Source organism: Sitophilus oryzae, unplaced genomic scaffold (assembly GCF_002938485.1).
Source record: "Sitophilus oryzae breed Bouriz unplaced genomic scaffold, Soryzae_2.0 scaffold_813_pilon_pilon, whole genome shotgun sequence".
NCBI lineage: Eukaryota > Metazoa > Arthropoda > Insecta > Coleoptera > Curculionidae > Sitophilus > Sitophilus oryzae.
Genome location: NW_022147432.1, coordinates 6,325,338 through 6,348,164, shown reverse-complemented (window position 1 = coordinate 6,348,164; position 22,827 = coordinate 6,325,338). Strand labels below are relative to the sequence as shown.

Below are 22,827 nucleotides of genomic sequence, written 5' to 3'. Positions count from 1 at the left end.
AGGAGTAGTATATTTTGACCCCAGGAATACGATTATGAGTTCTTTTGCGAAAAAAAAAATTGAAAATTTGGAATTTTGTGAAAAAATTTTTGTAATTTTGTTTTTAGTTAAAAAACATTATTTGTTGATAATATAGCAACATAAGTAGTAGATTAAATTTACAAGAAAGAAAATCCAGAAAAGATCCAGAGAAGAGAATCCAGGGAATCGTGAAGAATGTGCCATTGTGATCGCCAACCTTCACGAATGGGAAGATACGTAAAGAAGAAGGAAAGTTTGCAGCCTTAAGCTTCATTCAGAACCTCGCAATTAGTGAAATAAATTAATGGTTTCAATTACACTTTATTCTTTCTAGTTTACGATCATTCACAATGGTCTCGTTCATCAGGACCATAGACAAAGTAACAAAAGCAAGACTTTTCAAAGGATTGAGGAAGTCGAATTATTGTTTTTGCGCTGGCCAGTTGAGTCAGAAATCATCGCGCAGTCGCACTCGTCAAACCTAACCTAAATAAAACGAAAAACGTTTTTGCCTTGAACCATCCTTGAACGAACTGTTGAATTCCTGATTTTGCGTTTTGTTTGGTTATTACTATTATTTTATTAGCGTACAAAACGAAAACAAATAATTTAATACATTTTACATTTATGAAGAACATAATAATTACTGTGATTATACATATTATTGTGGTTACATCGCTAACGTAGACAAAACGAAGGTCCTACAAATTGACTGTAAGTTATAAGAATCTTTATCTTTTTAATCTTTTTATGATTTGAATTTTTGTGCTTTATATTTTATAATAGACTCGAAATGTTAATATTTTTGAAAATTCTTGTGAAAATGTGAAGTTTATGTTTTATATTTGAAAAAGTTGTATATTTTTAAGATGTTTCTTGTTGTTCCTATTATTAATATTATAATATACATAATAATTTTTTTGTACCTTTTGAAGAATAATGCTTTTATTTCGTTTACCATAACTGTTGTTTTTTTATCATCTTTTTTGTTATTTTAATAAGAGGAATACGTTTTCGTTTATTAAACTTTTGTTTTTATATCTGTTATGTCCAGAAATTATTGTTTATTTTCCGATGGAAATAAATGTATTTGATTTTAATAAACGCTTATTAATTAAACATCCTTTTTACAAAATACACAATCCATAAGTAAAACATCCTCGTCTAAAAGTTTACTACAAAATACACAATCCATAAGTAAACCGTCCTCGTCTAAAAGGCCAGTTGACGCAAGCGCGGTAATAAACTCTTATCAAACTTGTTGCCGTTTTGCAGTACAGCGTTGACGCGTCTTGCTTTTGTTAGTTTGTCTATATCAGGACGTATGCTACTGCAGCGATCACTAATTTCTGCTGAACGCGCCGGATAGTTGTGAGCTCTGGGATCAGTCGCCATTTTTTCCATCAGATTTAAAAATACGCTACGCTACCGATGCATGATGGATTAAACGTCACATACGCCAAATGTCACAAAATGTTTTGGAAAACGATAACAAACCATTTTGTTTATTGTTCTCGGTTGACTAATCCCCTCGATTTGTGCTAAAAATGGTTGAAAACAATTCAGTGTAAGCGATGCTAAAAAGCGCTTTCAGCAGGACAACCAATCGATGGCACATCGCTCACTGATCAACTTGTCCTGATAAACGCGACCAATATTTAAAAAACACAATTAAATTTAATATAATTTCATAGCAACAGCTTGCGTTAGTTGTATCCATAGAGAAAGCCTAATATTTAGCTTATGAAACAATCAGCTTTTGATGTTCAACCACAATTTCTCTTGACAGATGATAATAAGGCCAAAATGACATTACTTGCAAATTTTGCAGTATTATTAGTGGAAAAGTTAAAAGTTGTTTGTGGAAAAAGTGTGTTAACTTTTTCCACTAATTGAAATTTCACTCTTACCACTAATTTTGAAATTCTCAATGCTTACATTAAAATTAGAGGAATAAACTTCTACGCTAATTGAGACCCCTAATATATTCCACTAATTGTTAGTGTTCTGAATGAAGCTTTAGATTGACCACTTGCATGTCTTTTTGTTTCTAAACATTTTTTTTCTAAGGTTGTATATCCCCAAGGTACTGAAATACGTGCTGTCAATGACTTAAAAACATCATCAACACAATAAATATAGAGACTTTAAAGTCAGTAACCGCGAACAATAATGGGTAATGAACAAAATTTGAAACCACAAAAAAGTCTTATTAAACAGACACATATCTTTATTAAAATAATGTAGAAAACTATAAAAACTGCATGGTTCACACACAAATAACTCTAATAATAAACTAAATAACTCAGTTCCGCTAACTGAACTAAAAAAAAGTAAAGTTACTCTCTTGTTGAGATCAATCGCCTGTAACAAGATCATCACCACAAAATGAATTGAATTTAAAAACTGTATTTTAAATTGTTTACTCAATGTGATTGTTATAGTGCTTTTTATAATACTTTTTTCTCGTTCATTTTTAAATATCTTATTGTTTCCGATGACGGGAAAAGTTTTTGACGGTTAGGCAAATTTGTGTTACAGTAAAAAGTCTCTGGGAAATTTATGTTTTTACATTCTCAAACCAGTGTAGCTTTTTACTTAAAATTAAGAGATGAAATATTTGTTTTTTTTTAGATTGGCAGTCTTTATTTTTTTTTTTAGATTTAGATGAGGCAGTATTGACAAAGTTTTTGCCAAAATCCAAATGCAAAAATACCTCGCGCAAATTGGGCCGCATTTTTTCGGATGGAAATTTTCTAAATTTTCACCACCTATGTCTAACAACTGAGTGGGTTGTCCTCTCGGCTGACGTCGATTCCGAATTTTCTAGATTTATGGATACCTTGTCTAATCTGGCGTACAAGGCGTTTCCTCTTAGGGCTATCAAAAGTAAACAAGGTATACCCTGGTCTACTACAGGCTTGCGTATATCTGCAAAGAACATGCGCTCATTAGCTCACCTTAAGCAATTCACGGACAGCCTCTTCTTTCATAATTACGTGAAACTTTATAGAAAGGTTTATCGTAAGACTATAAAAGCTGCCAAGGACCATTATTATAATGCGAGGCTAGCCAAAGCCGGTAATGTCGCTAAGAAAACTTGAGCTATTGTAAATGACTTAAGGAATAATACTTCTTCGTCTGACACAGTCTTTAATTCACCTGAAGATTTAAACACTTACTTTGATAATGTGGCTAAAAATTTAGTGAACACTATAACTCCTCCCCATGATTCACTTTCATATCTCCCTAAAGCAAATGAGAATTTACACAGTTTCTTCTTCATGCCCATAGTATTAGATGAGCTCCGTAGTACAATTAATAGTATTAAAAACAAATCCTCATCTGGGACTGATGGGCTTACTCTCAAAATGTTCTCTGAACTTCCTGAATGCACATTAAACCATCTTGCTACTTTAATTAACGAGTCATTCCAAAAAGGAGTTTTTCCAAACTGCCTTAAGACAGCAATAATTATTCCTCTGTATAAAGAAGGTGATAAAGATGAAGCTTCGAACTATCGCCCAATTACACTCCTGCCCACATTATCTAAGATCATTGAAAGATTGGTTAAAAAAAGGTTTCTATCTTTTCTCCTTAAATATAAAATACTTACTACCAATCAATTTGGATTTCTAAGTAACAGTTGCACAAATGATGCTATGTTCGACCTTTTTAATAATGTATACTCTAGCCTGAATAACCATCACTCTACAGCTACAATTTTCTGTGATTTCTCTAAGGCTTTCGATTGTGTAAATCATAATATCTTAATTAACAAATTGCAATACTATGGTTTCAGGGGGAGTGCCGCTCGAATGGCTTAAGTCATATCTTGGCAACAGAAGGCAGCTTCTGAGAGTTATTGATACGTCTATGTCTTCTTTGTAAGCCTATAGAATGTGGTGTCCCTCAGGGTTCAGTACTTGGCCCTATTTTTGTTTCTGGTGTTTATCAACGACATTGCAAAATCTAGACATCAGCGGTAAAATCTGCCTCTTTGCGGACGATACTAGTTTCACTTGGAGCAGCCCAGATGTTGCGGCACTATATGATACTATATCCAGTGACTTACGCACCATTAAGTCTTGGTGCGATTCTAATCTCCTATGCCTCAACCTATCAAAAACTAAAGTTTTGTCATATAAAAGTACTATACAACCTTTTTGATATTGATGGTATTCAATTTACAACACTATTGATATTGATGTCGTGGATTCTGTGAAGTTCTTAGGACTTGTTGTAGACAACTCGTTAAAATGGGACTTTTCACATCGAAGCTCTATCAAAGAAACTAAGCGCTGCCTGTTTTGCGCTAAGATCAGTTTCTAAGGAACTTAACTTCTCAACCTCTAGAATAGCCTATTATGCCCTTTTTGAGTCACATCTTCGTTATACCCTTCCATTTTGGGGTACTTGCTGCGCAACAAAATTTGATCGTGTTTTCAGACTTCAAAAGAGAGCAGTTCGATATTTATTGGGACTGAACAGCAGATGGGGAAACTCACTGCCAGAATTTCTTTAAAAATTTCAAAATACTGACTCTTCCTTCCTTATTCATTTTTGAATCCGTTTGCTTAATCCGCAAGCACATATTCTCTATTCCGGAAAGGCCTTCTCACAACTATCCACTTAGGAATGCGGAGCACGATATGTATCTGCCAACCCCGAGCTCAGAACTAGTTAAGGGCTCAATACTGTACAATGCCAAGAAAATGTACAATCATTTGCCTTCGAATATCAAGTCACTTTCATTCTTTCCCGCATTTCGCAAAGCTCTGAAATCATACTTACTGGAGAGAGTCCTATATGCGGTAAACGACTTTTTTGTTGATGTTTAATAATTATGAACAATTTTGAATTTTAAAATTTTGATCATCTCACACACTGGTCAAAGGTCAAGTATTTAATATTTTATAACTCTAAAATTATATCTATTTACTGCGTACTGTTCTAAAATTGTCCATGTATATTATTTTTGTAATTTTAAAGACTTTTTTTTTGAATTGTATTATTTGTATTGTGTATTTTTTGTTGTTTGTATTTTTTTGTGATTTTGTTGTTTGTGAGTGCTTTGTCGATGAAGCTGTTTTGGCTTTTTGTACAATAAAGCGTTGTTTGTTGTTTGATTAAAAGTTTTAGAATAGGTTTCTGTACTTACATGCCTGTTTTCTTAGTAAGTAAGCTTTAAAGTGTCTTGGGAACTAGCCATTGTATAGTTGCAAATGAGTATACACGAGCTGGCTCGTATGCAGATGACGAAAGGTGGATTTGTGTGCACCCATTACTAGGAGGCAGAAGCCAAATTAGCCAAAACTCACAGAGTGTTAAGACGTGCCTGAAGATACACCAGTACTAAAGCGTGAATCTCTCTTAATAAATAATAATTAATATAATACCGACTAAAACACCTCCTTTTGTTGTCCCTTTTCTTTTCCCTCAGTATTTTTCCACATACCTTGATATGCGATTCCAGTTTTGTTGGCTCTGAAAAAAAACTATGTTCTGCGTCGATATAACCTTCGCAGTAAAGGCATACTGGTGATGATACCTTTCTCATTTTTTCTAGATATGACAGAAAATAGCCAGAGCCGCTAAGAAACTGGGTCAAGTAGTAATTTATTCCCACGTGCTGCTTTTGTGTCCAGGTTTTCACAAATTTCCTCGTAGGAGGTAGATGCCCACTCCTCGTAAGATGAACCTCTGTTTTCAGAGGAAGATGGAAAATACCCTGTTCTCCTTAAAACAAGAAGATACTAGTGATGATACCTTTCTCATTTTTTCTAGATATGACAGAAAATAGCCAGAGCCGCTAAGAAACTGGGTCAAGTAGTAATTTATTCCCACGTGCTGCTTTTGTGTCCAGGTTTTCACAAATTTCCTCGTAGGAGGTAGATGCCCACTCCTCGTAAGATAAACCTCTGTTTTCAGAGGAAGATGGAAAATACCCTGTTCTCTTTAAAACAAGAAGATTCCCATGTATGATGAGTTATAGACTGTATTATGAGCTGTAACTCAAAAAAGGCGGACACAATAGATCTTTAAGGTCGCGGTGGTTAACTCCCCCTCTTATTCACTCTACATTCTATGGTTAGCGAAACGCCTCATGGTGGGGTATTAGCATGAAAAAAATGATCGAAATTCGAAAAAGCAAATGTGTTTAAGATTTACCAAAAAAAGATAAATGATAAGTTAAATCATGTCCGCCATGATTGGCGTTGCTATGGGTGTGTTTAGTTGCATTAATTTGTTTCAACGAAACGTCAAAGTTGTTACTTCTCACAGATAAGAGGTAAATGGCTAAATTTTATGTTTAAAATTATAAATTGTTGTTGTTCTTGTGCTCTTTTTACGTTTATATTATTGTTTTGATTGAAAATGGCTCAGCAAGCTGCAGGTATGTATTCTACAAAAACGTATTATTTATTTTGATATTCTCTATACTAACGATTTTTTTTGCAACTAAAATTTAAGCGTTCAGAAAATTTGATTAAATTTGTGACATTTTTATTATACTTAGAGATTTAGTTGTGCATTTCGAAGAATTCAGCATATTGTCTATATACGTTTTACTTAGTAAACATTGGGCTTTCATATAGTAAAATAAAATACTGCGACTTTTTGCGACTTTGCTGATAAAATAAGAGAAACATTCTTGGTTTCCTCTAATTTGCCAATCAGTACCAGTTTGCCAGATATACTAATGCGAGGTGTAAACCGCGATGGCATTGCTGTGTACAAAGCGATCGCATTAGTGCCATTAGCAGTATAGCACAATTTGGTATTAGTAGCGACTTTAGTGGTAACGGCATTGCTCGCGGATCAGTCGTAGCATTAGTAGTATTAGTTGCGATATTACTACTGGCATTAGTGGCATTGACCGTGGAAACAATGGAACAGTGATTTTTCTTTCTTTTTTTTAGAATCGACGAATTATCCTTTATTTTGTTCATATTATTTCCTCTTTAATTGAAAATAGCAATAATTTATATAAGGTCTACATAAAAAATGTCGATCAACTATCTGTGTCAAATACCTCACTGTGCGCCTGTCCAATGCAATAGTAAAGTGTTTTGGTGTATTGTCGTGAATTGGTGTTTTATTTTGCTGTTGTAAAACCAAAGGGTGCAAGCCCCAACTATAATCTGAATCATATAAATAAAATATGATTGAAGATACATTTTTTGGTATTACAGGGTGGAGATACTGTTATGTTTATCTTTTCTGTAGATTTTATATTTTATCAATCAATTCCTAACTACTTTCGGCCTAAACAGGGACTTTAATTTATTTGGCATTGACTGAAAAAAATTGTTATACCACTTTAAGATAAAGCTTTTTGTTGTACATAAACCTGATAATGAAGAATAAACGACTGCTGCGATTTATTTTCTTATGAATTTTGTGTTTAGTGGTAAAATCACGATTGTCCGGTAATTTTCATTCGATCCAAAAAAAATGCCTTATGTTGGATTAACAGATCTACATAGGGAAAGAATTATTGCTCATATTGAACTAGGAATGTCCCATAGAAACGCAGCAGAGATAGTAGGCGTTGCTCAGGGTGTGTATCGAAAACATATGCAAGGTACTTGAAACTAGAAACTCTCAAGACCAAGCCCAGACAAAGTCGTCAAAGAGTCACAACTGAACAACAAGCCCGCTTTGTGTGCCAAATTGCTAGTAGAAATCCCAGTGTTTCTCATCGAGAGCTACAAAAGCAACGTCTGGCAGCTACAGATGTGAACGTTTCAGTTGAAATCATAAGAAAAAGGCTTCCTGCTCGAGGGTTGTACAGTAGGAGAAAGTTACGGGTCCAACAGTTATCTCGGCAAAATAAAATTGACCGACTAAATTGGTGCCACATCAAAACTGGACAATTGAGAATTGGTAAAACGTACTTTTTTCGGATGAGACCAGAATTAGCCTAAGATCAGATGACCATCGAATTCGAGTTCTCAGACCTCCAGGAAGACGTAAATATGTACCAAGATATAAAGGACAAACTGTAATGTTCTGGGGTGGTATTATGCTGGGAGCAAAAACTCCATTGTTATCACTTTAACGGGTCGGAGGTATGTTGATGTAATGCTAGAACCAATCGTTAGGCTTCGGAGAGTTGCAATTGAGGATAATTTTAACTTCATGCAGGATAATGCACCTCCCCATACCAGAAGAGTGGCTAGAGAATATCTTGAAACGGAAGGCGTAATAGTTTTGAACTGGCTTGCATATTTACCAGATCTAAACCCTATCGAACATTTGTATGACCAACTCAAAAGAAGGGTTAGAGCTCGTCGAAACAATCCAGGAAATCTCGCACAGCTTGTTGATGCAGGGTTAGCAGAATGAGAAAACAACCCCAAGACAACGTTGATAACTTAATAAGAGGGACGCCAGCGTGGATAGAAGCTTGCATAAGGGCTACAAGTAGCATTATTAAAATGGTCAATTTTCTTTTTGTTTTGCTTTTTGACCATTAAAATTTTAAATCTCCTTTTGTTTCAGAAACCAAAAATATACCATGGTGTTTATTTTGAGAACTGATTATTTTTTATATTGCTATGTGAATTATTTTTTATTAAAAATCTTTGGTAAGGACTAAATTTTAATTATAAACACACAAAATGTTGATACTTCTGAAAAATTATGGAAAATAATTGAAGATTCCATATAAGCTTGGTTGTGTGTATGTCTACAAACGAAGACTAATAAATCATTACGGAACATTTAGTTTTAGGCATTCTAAATATCAACATCATCCAATGATATCTTCAGAGAAATAAGAAAATCTAGAGGAGTTATAAGATATCTGTTAATACAGCCATTACTTATTTGTATACATCTGGCAGTGTTACCAAATTTGACAGAAATATCAGATAAACTTTTAATATGCATAACATAACTTTAACGAAAATTAGCTTCAAGTAATGTATATGGTATAAGACTGTAATTACAACAGGCTTTATAATTTTATTTTATGATAATAAAAGATGTATAAATAATGATTGTTTGTGATGATATTTATTTGCGACCTTAATTTTTGTAATATTGCTTACTAATCTAGCAAAATCTTTGTTATTCTGGTTTACTAATTTGTGAAGTAGGTATGTGTATAAGAAAAATATGAATTTGTTGTTGTTTTGAAGTTACTCTGTTTTTTTTCTCAGGTAAGATTTTGACTATTTGTTTCATTAAAAAAAGTTTCTAATATTTTTTAAGTTAACTATGGACGGGTTTATATATAAATCCGTCGTGCGTCGTTTTTTGTTGTTTTTAACCAGTTTTATTGGTTTATTTCAAAGATGACAGATCATATATTTTGAATATTATTGGATTGACGCAACGATGAACGATATACGTACGCATATGCGTATGAACCCGACTTAAGATTTTTGAGGCTTGTCAAACTGTTGCCAAATTATAGATTATAATTTTATACCAATTTGCGAATTGCTTTTGCATTTTGGTTCGTGTTATTAGTTGTGTGTTTTGTGTTTTTTGAAGTTAAGTGGAGGAAAAATCGGGGGAAACTTAACTGTAGGCCCAGAGCACAGTTTATAGTTAATATTCGGTGCCCAGACAGAGAGTTTTATACACAAATAAAACTACCATCACTAAAGTTTGTATACCATTTTGTATATGGTACTAAAAACTGAAGTACCTGTAAAATAACATCACACAATAGGTAAATAATACATTTTCGTACTGCAGAAACAATGTCAAACGGTACTGGTTTAAAAAATTAAGATTAAAGTTAATTGATCAGCTTTTAAAGTATAAAATTCAGTAAGTGTTATTATTAATAAAATATTTTGTTTTATTTATGTTGTGTTTTATTTATTACTGCGCAATATTAATGTTTTTTATTTGCACAAAAGTTATATTGATAAATATAATAATAAATGCAGGAAGTTTTTTGAAGTTTGAAAGTACGAAATAGTTCTTTTTTATATTTTTTTGGTATGTGGTGTTTTGTTTAAAATATATCCTTGTTTGTTTTGCACACATATATTTTACTTGTACACAAACGTATTTTTTTTTAAATTAAATAACTCGATTAGATTTTTTTCAGTTTTATACAGTTTTTTTTCACTATATTTTGAAGTAATCACTTGTCACTCAAATTTTAAATATAGGTATTCAATTGTACCAACTTAATTCTTTGCGAAAAAAAAACTACATTGAAATTAAAACGACAGACACATCTATCACTGTCAAGGATTTTGTCGTTTGGACAGACTTATATTTTTATTGAATGATCTTTCAAATGATTATAAATCAATATTACTTATAACTTTATATTTACTCTACCAATTTTATGTGTGTTTATAAACACAGATCAATAAACCGTTGCACAACTCACTTACTTTTGAACAACTCAAACGTCAACATCAGACAATGTCCCCCATATAATGTCCCATGTCCACTCCAAACCCTCTCCGACACAACTAATCACCATAGAATCAAAATCGAATCCGAATAAACCGAAAAATCAAAGCTCGAATCCTGCTGCCGTAGGTACGTCCACGGGTTCAACGTCAGCAAGTACTACTAGCTTCTTCCACAAGCGCGACGAGCCGGTATCACACGCGGTACATAACGGGCCCGAAGAACGAACGGCACGTACGTAGTCGGTACCTACGCAGATTGTGATGGTACTGGTGCGAACGCGGTCAGGACTCCAGTCGTACTGAAGAAGTAGCGGTACCACCGAGCCAACGTAAGAGATTCGTAAGAAATGTCGGGTTTCGCGAGAAAGAAGGATGTGTCGTGATGACGATGAGGAAGAAGGTTGAGATTGGTGATGATGGTACTGGCTTGGTGGTTGAAGTGGTATCTGTTGCTTGTAGTACTTAAGTGTATCTGTAGTGGTATCTGTTGCTCTTGTAGTACTTAACGATCTGATAGTGGAAGACAAAAGAGTGTTTGATAAAAATGAGTGGATCTGTATTAAGTGTTACATTCTACATAATTGCTTTTTCTAATTTGATAATCAAATTTTTGTGTTTTTTTTATGCAAATTATTTGCATTTTCCAAATTCATGTTCTTTGATACGTTACGTTGTGTTGTCTCCTGTTGATACTTTATTCTGATCTTTCTATAAGGTGATTTCCGGCGATGGGACGTTAGACATTTATGAAGAACCGGTGCCACAATTTTTTTGAAAATTTAATTTTTACACAAAGGCACCTGCTCCATCTTTCTAAAATATTTTCAGCTTTACAGTGTTGCGGTATCATTCGAAAAGTGCTAGCATCTTTCTTTATTTTAAATGGAACACCCAGTATATTATTACATTTTTGGAAACTACTTTAAAATCTCATAATTTTTCTATTATACTAACCTATACCTATCTCTAATAGTTTTTGAGATAATAAATAAAACATGTGCAAAATTGACAAAAACATGATCGTGAATAAGCATTAGTAAAATCGTGAATTAAACAATTTTAAAATTGAAATTGGGATTATAAGTTAAAGAAAGTCGACATATTCGATCTATCTAAATAAACCGATTGGATATTACACGGTTAGAGCATAAATATTATTATTTCCGTTTATAAAATTGCTCAAATCTTTGTTATTTTAAATTCAATCCTGTGTATATTATTTAAAAAATCAAGACTAATAAAATTGCTTTTCAACGATATATCATGTTACAATATCTAAACCTCCGGTTTCTCAATTTAAAACTAATAATTCTATTATTATAGTTTCATTTCAAGAATTTCGTTACCATGACAATTTTAGAAATTTAGCACGTAAAGTCTAATTGGTACTTATAAAGTTTGAATATCTGTCATGCTAACGATTTTCTTTAAACGAAACAATATAATAGGATTATTATCTTTTAAATGGCTTTACTGAAGAAACCAGAAGGTTTAGGTATAGGAACATGATATATCGTTGAAAAGCAATTTTATTTGGGTTTCGATTTTTTCAGTAATATACATATGCTAGAATTGAAGATAACAATAATTTTAACAATTTTATAATAATCGGAATTTTTTTGCTGACCTCCCTGTTTGATATACAATCAGTTAATTTAGACAGATCGAATATGTCGACTTTCCTTAATCTATAAAGCAAATTTTAGCTTTCAATATGCATTTTTTTTTCGTCAAGGCTTTCGTCAATTTTTACACATGTTTTATTTTTTATCTCGAAAACTATTAGATATTTTTATAGATTTATCCCTGAATGGCATCCTCGGTATATTTTTTTATATTTATTCGATAGAAAATGACACTCTGAATAGAATGACTTATCATAATATGTCAACTCTTGACATTTTTGCTTTAAAAAAATCGTATTTTAAATTTCAATCTAGAGTGCCATGGCTGTGTTAAAAACACTAATTTTTAATCAAGGAACCTTGGAAAATAGATTTCATCGACTAATGTTTTTCGTGTCTTGTCCTCGTACAATCTTGTTCAATCGTATTTTTAAACATATCTAATTTTTTTCAGATCGAACAAGGGTGGCTCATTAGCATATTTGGAAAAAGTATTTTTTAGGAATAATTTGATACCACACACTGGGTATTTCGAGTCAAATTATCGTTATGAGCCGCACGTTACAAAGTCAAATAATTGTAATATGGGGTGATATGTGATATGTCATTCTATCCAGTAATATTCTATCGAATAAAATTAAAAAAAATACCGAGGGTGTCATCTAAAAATCAAAAGTGGTAGTCATTTTCGGTCAAACAGCAAGTTTACTGCCATTTTTTTGCTGAACAAGTAACATCTTACATTGATCATTTTCTATGATAATGATGCTGCTAGTTATTTATTTTCTCTATAACATAGTTTCTTTTATCGATGTTATAGAGTTGGAGTTTTGATGATTGTCCACTATCAAGAGAATTCTTGTCAAAGAACTATGTCAAAATTCTGGTCTCGATAATGATTCAGCATTCTGTTATCTTGGTGCTGCAGCTCATAATTTTCAGCACACTTACATTGAAATCTGTAAATACACTGGCCCTGGTCTGTGCCATTTTTTGATTTTGTTTTTCTTAAAACACTCTTTAAGATTGTTGAAGCCATAAAAACTGTTTTAGTTTTGTACATCCTCCCATTTCTCTTTATCTTATTACTTGGCCTTTGGTGTTCTTTTATTGTTAATTTTCTTGATAGTTGCTTTTTTGACTCGTATTGGTAATTGTCTCACTGATATAACTTGCACCATACTTTAATGGGATTATGTAAGTGTAGTTACCTTAAGGTCTGTTCCCAGAAGAATCCCTGACTAGTCAGCACGTTTCTCATTGGTTAAAATGCGTAGAAACCTGATCGTTAGTCAGGTTTCTACGCATTTCAACCAATAAGAAACGCGCTGGCTAGTCAGAGATTCTTCTGGGAACAGGGCCTTAATCTGTGTTAGTTTTAGATGATTTTCCTGCTCATTCTTTGCAGCAAGGGACTCAGTGTAATGCATTTTCTCCATTGTTTCCTTATTTAGTTGGTGTTTTTAGGTTTTCAATTTTCTTTACAAGGTACTTCAATTAAACCTGTAAAAATACACGTCTTGCTTTAAAAACAATATATTATATTGCCGATTTCCTAAAAATATTATTATAAATAATTATTGGAAATGTGGCTTTGTAACATAGCCTTCTTTATTGATGGTGTTATGTTGATAGTTTAAATTATAATGATGTTATTATCTAGTAATGGATAAATTAACTAACAAATGTCAAAATCTTGTTGGCTTGTCTGCATAGATCGTATGTCCACTTCCAGGGTGAAATTGTCGCAGGCTGTTCCAATGTATCCTAGCAACAGCTTGCGTTAGTCAGTTGTATCCTTTGAATAAGAAGACTAAGGAAGGAGCATAATGCTATCCATGTATTCATGCATGGTGGGCGGAAAAAGCGCCATAAAAGCACTCTAGGGTGGGGATCCTTGACAGTTCTGTGTGACGATTCATTTGACACATTTGAATTTCATTTAAAATTTTGTGGATTTGTCAGTCTTTACGGAGCTTATTTTATGTTATTTATTATTTATTCTACTACTGATAGTTGTATAAAGGTAGTAAATCTAGATGGAAATTGTGGCAGCACTTAAATTAACAGCGACACTATCGCGATTTATCGAAAATGTCGATTATCGCGATTTATGGAAAAAATAGTTGGTTGTGTAGCGTGCGGTAGATCTCGGCAAAAATTGAGTGAAATAATGGAACAACTTTTCGCTAGTAAGTGACTATAAAATATACATACGTGTAGGAAACCGATCATTTATGAAATTCACTTAAATTAACTAAATTATATATTTTTCTTGCATTTTAACTTTTATTTATTACTTGTCAAAGATTAGATGTCAAAGAATTTAGATACGTTAATTTGACTTACCAGCTTCAGTAGCGTATCGGATGTTTGTGGTAATAAATACTTATTATAACTTATCTATTTTTATTAGAATTATATATTTTTATAGCAATTTTAATAACTACCAACATTTATTCACAACGTAAAATAAAACAACAAATTATTGAGTCTACCCCACGTCTACCCTACATTATAGTTTTATATTTTTTAAATAAAATTAGAACTGATAACCGGAATTTAAGTCGGCCATATTTGAGGCCCATCGCGGTGTACCTAAGATTTTTGATATGCTCCTTCCTTGGTCTTCTTATTCAAAGGTTGTATCCATACAGAAAGCCTATAATATTTGGCTTATAAAACAATCAACTTTTGTAACAGTCAAATTTCCTCCACCAGATTTCTAACCACAAATTCTCTTGACGAAAAATAATTAAAGGCCAAAATGACATTTGTCGCAACTTTTGAAGTATAATTAGTGGAAAAGTCAAAAGTTTGATAACTCAAACATTGAAATTAAAGGACCAAATTTCTACGCTAATTGAAACCACTAATTTATTCCACTAATTGCGAGGTTCTGAACGAAGCTTTAACCAATTATTAATAAAGCACAGCACTGGTTTATGAGAAACTTCAAGAAGATGACATATATGTATAACAACGTTTTCAGTCAGTTCAGAATTGACATCAAGAACATGTGCAACACCATCATCAGTAGCCTGTAGGAGTTGAAAATGATTTCGTGATCTTCTTCCTCTTCTTTAACATGGTCAAGTTACACATTACTCCTGAGACTGTATGATGAGCTATAACTCGTTATAACTCAAGAAAGGGGAATACAAAATAGATCTGTAAGGTGGCGGTGATGGTGGTACCCATTATTCCAACTTGGATAGAGTAGATCTAGTGATGTTAGTTTAGAATTCAAAGTTTTTGTGTAAAATTTCAAGAAAACACAGGTCTTAAAATCATGTTTTAAAGGAATTGTTTAAAAATACCAACCCTGCTTACAACACATGTAATAATTTTATTATTTTTATAACATGCACTTCAATTAGCCGCATACTCTGAAAAATAATTTAAGTAAAAATTGAAAAATAGTAACTCGACTTTTTCGGAATTCTGTATCACCCAGTATAGTTCCACCTTATTAAGTTTTATATTCCTCGACAGATAGTTTAAATAAGCCTCTACATAAAGCACAAAACAATTTGACCAAGAAGGTTACATATATGTTATTACTCCGAAGCCAGCTCTAATGTCGGGTATTTCGTATTGTAATGTCTGGTACGTGACGACACGTTTAGCCCAATCGGTACTCGGCTCAACTGAATAAGGAGTACTCAAATCGGTGATGTACAGCGTCATTTTCACCAAATCGAATCAAAACTGGCGTTTAGCAGATACTTACCGTAACTCTAGCCGTGCCATAGATAGGCTTGCTTTTAGCTTTAACACTATACGGTGCAAAACGAAATGTATATTTTTATCTGAATTTTTGAGGCTATTATTGGACTTTATTACTTCTTGTATACCGGGTGTTCTTCAGAAATGGTTTACCCCTATACCTATTGGCATTTTTTTTCAGATAAAAATTGAGATTTGGTATGTTAGTATATAATATATGACATACATTGGGATTGATTGACGGTATTCAATTAGTTTCTGACTTTTGATTTTTAAATGGTACCATCGGTACTTGAGAGATAACGTGCCGAAACGAGACATAAAAGATAACGTGCGGAGTAAGACTCCGCACTTGTTTTCTCTCGAAATTTGACAAAAATACTGGGTAAATAAAATATTATTACGCTTTTTTAGTAATTATATTATTGCTTCATGTTTATAAATCATATTTTTAATATAAATCAATTCAATAATATCGGTTCGCCTTGCTGATCGATTAGAGGGATCAAAGTGGCTCATGCCAATAAAAATATTTGTGTTATAAACAATAACCTCTAAAATATCATCGGCGAAAAAAAGGCTCCAAATCTCCATCGCACTTTTTTTTCTCCTCTTGCATTTGCCTTTACACCAGGAAGGCATTTGATAATGTTTTCTGCACGAGTTCTTACTTGTACGTTTCCAGGATGCTTACGCCAGTTTGTCTTTTCATCTTTCCCCGTATAAAACGCAGCAAGCTGTTATCCCGTTTGTTCGTTTATCAGCAGAATATTCAAATCATCAATAATGGTCTCAATTGTTAGGTCATCATCGGTGTCGTAATTTTGGATTTCTTCATTGTCACTGGTCAAACTTGCATCGTCGTCATCGGGCTCGACATCGGTATCTACCTCGTCAAAGAGTCGTTGAAGATATTCCTGTTCTTTTGCATAGTCCATAGCGCACTCTAAAAATACATAATTGTGTTCAGTAATCAAGCAAACACAAATAAAAAAAGAAGATACTCAGCTCAAAAATGTTGCAATAAGGATAACCTGCGGAGTGTCACTCCGCAAATGACCAATTGTTCGAGAACTAAGCAGTCTTCTAACCTCACTATTTGACACTATTTTGGTAACGTTAAATGCAACAGCTACTCAGGCGCAGTACGTCAAAGTCGGTAGAATTCGTCAAATATCGGGAAAATTCTGAACGCGCGGAGTCATGCTCCGCACGTTATCTCTCGAAGGTTAATATACTCGTATTTGATAGAAAATCACATTCTAAATAGAATGACATATCATATGTCAACTTTTGACATTTTCAATTTAAAGAAAGTAATATTTTAAATTTCAATCTAGAGACTGTGTTAAAACAATTAATGAGGAAGATGCATATATTTTATTTTTCGCCAGAAACTGTTCAATTTACTAAAATAAATATGTGTAAATGCAAAAAAAAACTTTTTTCTTGAAAGCAGTACCACAATTTTATAAAACGGGCCATTAAAATACTATGGATAACGCAAACGACGCCGACGCCTCGCGAATTGAAACGATATTCTATTGGTCTGACGTCACCCGCCGTTCTCGTCGACGCGCGATGGCCAGCAGCAGCCAGACGTGTTCCGTTTATGTACGTATTTAGGTGGCGTACTAAGACATTTTTGTTGCTTTTAGCGTTGATTGAAGGAGCTTTTTATGCTTTTTTTGTGTAGTTATTATTTGTATGTGTTGTGTGTTCTGAGAATTTTTTAAGTAATGGCAGATTCCGGGTTTGTAAAAGCACAATCAGATAACTTGCCAAAAGTCGATGCTTTTATGTTGGCTGCTTTTATAAATACAAATTCCCAATTTATTGGTGCTGAATTACGAGGAAAAAAACAGAGAGGTATGACAACATTTATTTAACAACTCAACATTTATTCTTTGTAGTATTGAGGCATATTTAAGTATAAGTAGGTACCTACTATTACGAACTTTTATATAGTTATAAATTAATATTATAAACTTATTTTTCAGATCAGGTAGGGAGACGTATGGAGATAATGCTGTAGGTTATGTAGAAGTGAAAAGAGACAAAAATATTTGTTTAGTACGTGGAAAAATAACTCCAGAGCATAGCGTGAAAAAGAAAGTTTTTTTTTTATATATTGACATCCCCTTACCCTTGTTATTTTTAAAGATTGTTTTTTTTACGAAATTATAGGAAATAATTTGTTTATCAGTAATGAAAATATTATACAAGGTGTCCTATAAGCAAACGCCAAAATTAAGTTACTTTTTTAAGTGAAACACCCTATATATTTTTGGATTCTTCGGAAATTTCTAGATATTCTAGATATATTTCATGTATAATATCCTATACCTATCTTCAAATGTTTACGAAATATTGACTTAAAATTTAAAAAAATCATAAAAAAAAGTTTCTCCAAAACTATTGCCAGCGAGTGTGTGATTTATGATTATAGATACAATAGGCCGATTTGTATAAAAGCATTTTTGCCGAAACATACCGAATATTCCATACAAATAAATAAACATTATATAAAAAAATTGGCGCCGGGAGGTACGTATAGCCGCCCATACTAAAATATGTTAATATCTCGAAAACTGCGACTTTGACTGATTTTGATGGTATTACAAATTTTGTTGCAAATATTATTCCTAATCTTAATTTGAAAACCGCGTTTCGCTAGCTACTGTAATTTTGGAGTTACGATTTTTTAAAAATTTTAACCCCCTCTCATACCCCCTTACCCCACCACCCCCCCCCCAAATCTAATGGCCAGATTCTCGGGTGCCACAGTATTTTTGTACCAAATTTGGTTAAAATCGGTAGCGGTTTTTGAGTGTTTTTTATTTCTTCTATATATATAGACTATTTTCGAAATCGAACCAAAATCGAACCAAAATCAATTTCAAAGAAATTTTGCAAAATCTGTAAAAATAAAACCTCTCCAAAATAATAAATAGTGAAATGATTATTTACCCTCTATAGATAGAACCCCTACCTATGGTCCCATATAAACTGTATTACTAAAATAAATAGTTTTGAAATATGAAGTTTTCAAATGAATATTTGAAATTTTCAATTGTCGCTTTACTTAATATACTCCCTTGATATTTTTTTTTTATTTTTCATCTCTTTTTTTGGTTTATTAGGAGCACTAATACTCTATTTATAGTTATTTTTTATTCCTTGAAGGATAATTGAAGAAGAAATATTTCGTTTATATTATTGATGTGTCACTGAATAAACCCTTGTATAAAATTTTATACTGCTAGATGTTATAATAATGCATTTTCGCAGAGCAAACTTTCATTCCCTATTCTACTCCCTAAGATTATAAATTTCATAAAATCGCTTTATCCAAATAATTAACTCATGTCTTTTGAATGATCCTTTGTGCCAATTTTTATGTGTAAGAGTAAGTTATGTGTAAGTTTTATATAAATTTTTACTAACTTTACCCATTTGGTTGATGAAATTCAAAAATCTCTTCTAATTCTTTTTGTAGGATTTCATTCTTCTAGACCACATAGTAAGGAATTTTCATACAACAAATTGTTCCGACATAATTTTACTCTCTAAGAGGATGAATTTCCTAAAATCGCTTTGTGTAGCTAATTCACAAATGTCGTTAAAACGAACCTTTGTTCTAATATTTATATATCTAAAGCTGGCTGTATGAACTGATCCCTAAAATATCTAAAAACTTGATATATAATCTAACAAACCACTGACAATGACAAATAATTTATTTCTGGAGGTATTGTGTGTAGGTGTTTTTAATGTGACTTTATGATTGAAGATGCTATATATGTATATTGAGAAATAAAAATTTTCACTGACAAATATTGTTTCTTTTATTAAAGTTTCACTTAAATTAGAATTTTCTATGTAGAAATTGTCTCTAGTAAAAATTTATTTAATAAGTCCAATATATCAACCCAAGTAACATTTTTCGGAGCCTAAAGTTTTATTAAAAGGTAACGGGTAATTATAAGAGGTTTATAAGGAGCCTTAACATTTATAAGAGTGTTTAAAGTCTTATAAGAACACTATTGGTGTTAAAAGTTTTGTAACACCTCAAAAAAATATCAAAATACTTGAAGTTTTATAATATTGCATCCAAAATGTTTTCGTTACCTTATTTATAAAACCTTTGGTATTGGTTACTTAACGTTTTTTAAAAGGGTTTTATAGCGTTCTTAAAAACCTTATTATAAAACTTTTACTCTTGGGGTTTTATAGCTTACTTCGTAAAACCTTTATAAATCCTAAGGCACCTAATAAACATTCTACAGCTACTACAAAACCTAAAGAATTTTATAAAACTTGTAGGCTCAGTAGCAACTCCTTTCATGTGTAGAATAGGGGGCGCTATATTTTTAAGGTTAGGTTATGTTTTATGTTCCTGTTTTGCTTTTGCAAATCAAAGATGGAAGAAGAAAGAAAAAATTGGAAAAAATTAAATACAGTAGCAGTTTTTATAGAAAGTGCGTTAAAACCCGCGAAAATATTTTGGGAAGCACACCACCCACAACTACTAAAAATTACCAAAACTTAGACATTTCTCAAGAAGATATATTGCCAAATACTTCGACTGCCAAATACAATCGACTGCCAAATACTTCGACTGCCACCGATGAAGGAAGGGGCAAAGGACCTTTGGAAGAATGTATAGATATCGGGGAAATTTGGTCAAAGACGGTGTTGATTTTCCATCTTCTGTGGTTTGGACAATTTTGAAGTGCATTGAAGGGCTTTGTTTTAATTATTTTGATTAAAAAATTGTTTTGCAAAAACCAAAGCGCCCGAAACAAAAAGTGAGGTTATAGTCAATGGTCAAGTTTCTATAAATACCTTTTTGGTAACTTATAAAACTATTAAGTATCACAAAAGCACCTAAGGTTTTATTGGAAGAGCAAAATTCCCATGACACCTAGGGAAGTGTTTTTAAAGTGTTGATGATTACTTAAAGGCCCATATAAAACTAGAGGTTTTTAAAAGGCGAAATGGCGAACATGACGTCCTTTTATAAGGCGGCCATTTTATGTTTGTGTTGTTGTACTTACACAAAAAAGAATAATATTGCAATTTAAGCAATATTACCGAAGCTTTAAGACGTATTTTTTCAAAAGCATGGGGTTAAGAAATGTTGCGCAGTCTATTTGCAAAAAAAACAAATCATGAGACGTAAATTTAATTTTTGGTTTTTACAAAATAAATTATATTTGAGTTCTAAACGAGGGTGCTTTAGTTTTAAGAAGGGTAAAATGTTAATATTACTCGATAAATTTTCCGTGCCAATAAAATTTAGTCCTCATAGAATTCTTACAGAGTATTTAAGTTGTTATGATAATTATTATAACACGCCATTTTCATCAAAGTGAAAATCCATTGCTGTCAACTACAAGCAGAATAATAATGACAAGGACTTGAAATAGAATATATTGCAAACAAACGTTGTAGAAAGAGATGAACTTAAAAGGGGCGTTTTTTATTTTGGTGTTTATAAACACTATAAAAGGAATATAAAGGTTTTAAAGCAGTAACGAAAATGTATTCCTTGCCGCTATAAAACTTATTTATGGTTTATAAAGGTAAAGACAACCTCTTAGTTACCAATTAAAGGAGAGTAAAGGTCACGTTCAAGGTTTTATAAGGTACTAAAATTTGGTCACCGTTACCTTTATAAGATTCTCCATTTAAGTGCTATAGGGATGTTATAAGGGTAACGAAAACGTTTCGCGAACAATTGATAGGCTCTTAGGTTTTATTAAATAGGTTATCGAAACGTAACCATTAGCATTATAAAACAAAAAATGTTAGTTGGGAAGGGTGTTGCAGCAAAATCAAGATCCTGCAAGACCAAGACCAAGCCTTGCATTTGATAATCGTTAATATCAATTAGAGCAATTATTAACTCTGTTTAAAGAAAGTAACCGGTTTTTTTTAATCAATAATTATGTCATTCTAAGCTTCCTTACTCTTTCTTTAACTTTTAATGAATAATAATGGTGGATTGAACCTGAAGAAATGCGAAATACCTACTTTTAGTTTTAGTACTTTTCGGTAACTGAACCGAATGAGTTAACTATACCTGATCAGAATATTAAATAGATGTGTGTTTAAAAATACAGTTACTTGAAGATAGAGGAATAGTTTTAAGAAAATAAATCTACTCTGCTTACAATTGGTCTGGGTACGTTGAGTACATCTAGCATCGGGCATAATCAAGATCCGGGAATACATTCTTTAATCGCAAAGAGACATATCTCGTACATTACACACAAAGAAAATGATAATGTAGAACTTTAAGATGCCAATCTTAAATACCAATAAATATCAAAGGACAATATCATTATTTTTATTATATTTTGTATAATGATTATTTCTTTTATGCTATACAGGGTGTCTCAGAAATAAGTGCAAGTATTTTAACTGGTAGTATAATTCAACCCCAGAAACACGCCTTTTCCGATCCCACAGCGATCCGCTTCTGGTGAAAAATCGGACCGGAGCCGGATCGGAAACGTGCATGATAGGTGTGTCCCGGCCTTAAGAGTTTTTTTTGCAAAAAAAAAATTGGCGCCGGGAGGCACGTATAGCCGCCCATACTAAAATATGTTAATATCTCGAAAACTGCGACTTTGACTGATTTTGTTGTTATTATAAACTAGGTTTTTCCCGCGACTACGTTCGCGTTACACCTCGAATAGTTCATGCATTGATTTAAATGATTTATTTTGTATATAGAGCTAGTGAGCCTTACAAATGCCCTATTTAAACTATGTTTTTAAGAGTTTTAGAGCTACTCGTATTTCATATGAAAGTTATCAATTGTCGATTTTCTGGGTATTATACAGGGCAAGTCTTGAATAAGTGCAAATATTTTCAGGGCTGGTAGATCTCGATAAAAAACCATATTTTCTCTTTACCGTTTTTCAAATAACTACAAAATAACCAAGTTATTTTACTTTAAAAATTTCCAAAAAAAATATTTTTTGCTTAAATTTTGAGAACCACTGCAGCTTTTCGGGTTTTTCTGTCTTGTAAATTTAATCTACTAC

General features: G+C 32.6%; 1 protein-coding gene across 1 annotated transcript in view; it reads right to left on the bottom strand.

Moving 5' to 3' along the window:
• Nucleotides 1-10,696, bottom strand: part of LOC115889260 — a 69,296-nt gene extending 58,600 nt beyond the window's left edge. Inside the window, exon 1 of the mRNA XM_030909202.1 lies at nt 10,392-10,696. The gene's annotated coding sequence lies outside the window, so the exon portion shown is untranslated. The remainder of the gene's footprint in view (nt 1-10,391) is intronic.
• Nucleotides 10,697-22,827: the final 12,131 nt, after the last annotated feature.